At 44.0% G+C, this 3,148-nt stretch overlaps 1 pseudogene; it reads right to left on the bottom strand.

Moving 5' to 3' along the window:
• Positions 1-299: 299 nt before the first annotated feature.
• Positions 300-1,206, bottom strand: LOC123727771 (thioredoxin-like protein 4B; annotated as a pseudogene).
• Between the last annotated feature and the right edge of the window lie 1,942 nt (positions 1,207-3,148).

The following is a 3,148-nucleotide window of genomic DNA, read 5'->3' as shown; positions in this document are numbered from 1 at the left end:
ATAAAATACTAAACACTACATCAGAATATTAAACCTCAAGTTATGGACAGTTTCACTAAATCGGTACATCAGTATGAATGGTGAAGTGAGATGGCGAATCCAGCTACAGTGGCGTCTCTTGATAAAGCCGACACCATAATTGTCCGGGCCAATCCGTTCTGCATGCCGGTCAGGCGTTTTCTTTTTCACATGAAGTGTCGGCAGGTTGAGCGCTCAAGCCCGCGCGTCGGTCTCCCGGCGAGATCTGCAGCCAGGGTGCTTGTAGCTGCGCTGAAGGGTGGGGAAATCGTGGTGAAATCTCAGATCCCATGGTAGAGCAGGTGTACTTGGGGATGTTCCGAGGGTCGATGGGACTCTGGACGATCATCTTCCCTCTCATAGCTCCTCTGTAAGATCACCTCGATCAGATCCAGGAAGTCCTGCTTGGTCTTAAAACTGCCCACAAACTTGGTGTGATCTGGAGACCTGTATAGAGACAACAGTGTTTTAGCTATAAGCCTACAAAGGAGAAATGGCTTATAGCTAATATGAGTAGTACCCACACCTATATGACATTAAAAAGGAAGAGTGTGTTACAACTCACTCAAAGTTAGACTGTATAACGCAACCAGTGGTATTCTAGCTAGTTGTATACGGCCCATCTTCCTTCTCACCCATAATCCCATCTTTCATTGTGTTGTCCGTTGAAGAAGAAGACTGTAGGTGGGATCGGTAACTGATGTTCAGTATCTCGTGGAACGGGGGCTGAGTCCACATCCACGATGTAGATAGACGCCATGATTACTCCAGGTCGTGGGAGTTTTGGACAGCTGTGCAAAAATAATGGGAACACTTGTCATTCCCATTCAGACAGACTCAAACGTTACAACAACAACAACAACAACAACAAAATACATTGACAGTGTTGGTGTAAATATTGGTAACGATTGACATGCACGTTTTGCATCAATGTTTACTGGCTACAATATTGCAGGTAGTTAGCTGGTAGAGCTAGCTAGTTACCCAGCTAGCATGCTAGCTACACATGCTAACGTTAGCTACTTACAATCTCGTCAAGTTGCAGGCAGACCGAGTCTTCATCTCTTCCAAACCGAAGAACTAAAACCTTTTCAGCGACGGTTTTTATTACCTCGTCTATGTCATTTTTACATGACAATTTGGCCAAAAACAAACTCATTTTGTTAGCTGCTAGCTAGCATTTGTGTTCAGTTTTGACAAACGAAAATGGTACGCTGTGTAACACCATAAAACGTCCGTCAGAAACTGTGACCGAACAGCCGATAGTGTCCGCTGCTTCTTTTCTGTCGTTTGAGCCAGTATGTTGATATTTGTTTAACGTTTAATACTGCGTTTTACTAGTATATCCGTATGTAGTATGGCTAGTACATTATTAGCTTGCTGTTTTGGGGTTTTTAGGCTGGGTTTCTGTGTACAGCACTTTGAGATATCAGCTGATGTAAGAAGGGGGCTATAGAAATACATTTGATTTTATTAGTAAGCAGTAGGCTAGAAAGATTTCAGACACAACCACAGTTTTTCGTACCAAAGCAAGCATGCTTTGGATAACTTTGTTAAAATAAACACACATACACACACACAAAAAAACACTCAATCCATCAACATAAACATTTAACTTATATATTAAAGTGAGCATGTTTTTTATATACACTTAACCATTGGGGTGTCTTAAGAAAGGGAGAGAGAAGAGAGACAAAAGAGAGAACCAGAAATCACCGTGGTGTGTGTGGTACAAATCTATCTATCTCATCTACATACAGTTGAAGTCGGAAGTTTACATACACCTTTAGCCAAATACAATTAAACTCAGTTTTTCACAATTCCTGACATTTTAATCCTAGTAAAAATTCACTTTCTTAAGTCAGTTAGGATCACCACTTTATTTTAAGAATGTGAAATGTCAAGAATAATAGTAGAGAGAATTATTTATTTCAGCTTTTATTTCTTTCATCACATTCCCAGTGGGTCAGAAGTTTACATACACTCAATTAGTATTTGGGAGCATTGCCTTTAAATTGTTTAACTTGGGTCAAACGTTTCGGGTAGCCTTCCACAAGCTTCCCACAATAAGTTGGGTGAATTTTGGCCCATTCCTCCTGACAGAGCTGGTGTAACTGAATCAGGTTTGTAGGCCTCCTTGCTCGCACATGCTTTTTCAGTTCTGCCCACAAATTTGCGTACCAAACTTAAACTTAACTTCCTGACTGATGCCTTGAGATGTTGCTTCAATATATCCACATAATTTTCCTTCCTCGTAATGCCATCTATTTTGTGAGGTGCACCAGTCCCACCTGCAGCAAAGCAACCCCACAACATGATGCTGCCACCCCGTGCTTCACGGTTGGGATGGTGTTCTTCAGCTTGCAAGCCTCCCCTTTTTCCTCCAAACATAACGATGGTCATTATGGCCAAAAGTTCTATTTTTGTTTCATCAGACCAGAGGACATTTCTCCAAAAAGTACGATCTTTGTCCCCATGTGCAGTTGCAAACCGTAGTCTGGCTTTTTTATGGCGGTTTTGGAGCAGTGGCTTCTTCCTTGCTGAAGCGGCCTTTCAGGTTATGTCGATATAGGACTCGTTTTACTGTGAATATAGATACTTTTGTACCTGTTTCTCCAGCATCTTCACAAGGTCCTTTGCTCTTTGATCTGGGATTGATTTGCACTTTTCGCACCAAAGTACGTTCATCTCTAGGAGACAAGAAACCATGGTGATGGTGATGGGATGACATGTGTCCAATAAAAAATATGAAACCGTCCGTCAAAAACAGTCTAAACAAAGAGAGTGCAGGAAACTAAATAAACAGAAATGACTGCATCGTGCAAGTCCACCCACCATCTCTCCCTCCCTTCGTTCTCCCCCTCTCTCCCTACTCCCTCCCCCTACTCTCCCTACTCCCCCTCCCTACTCTCCCTCCCCTTTCTCCCTTCCACTCCCCCTCCCCTCCCCCTTTCTTCCCTCTCTCCCTCCCCTCCTTTCTTCCTCCCTCTCTCCCTCCCCCCACTCCTTTCTTCCCTCCCTCCCTCCCTCTCTCCCCCTACCTCCCTCCCTCCCCCACTCCTTTCTCCCTCCCCTCCTTTCTCCCCCCCCCTCTCCCCCTCCCTCCCTCCTTTCTCCCCCCCTCCCCCTC

Source organism: Salmo salar, chromosome ssa16 (assembly GCF_905237065.1).
Source record: "Salmo salar chromosome ssa16, Ssal_v3.1, whole genome shotgun sequence".
In the NCBI taxonomy this organism is placed as follows: Eukaryota; Metazoa; Chordata; class Actinopteri; order Salmoniformes; family Salmonidae; genus Salmo; species Salmo salar.
The sequence above is the reverse complement of the archived record's forward strand: the minus strand, read 5'-3'. Positions and strand labels throughout refer to the sequence as shown.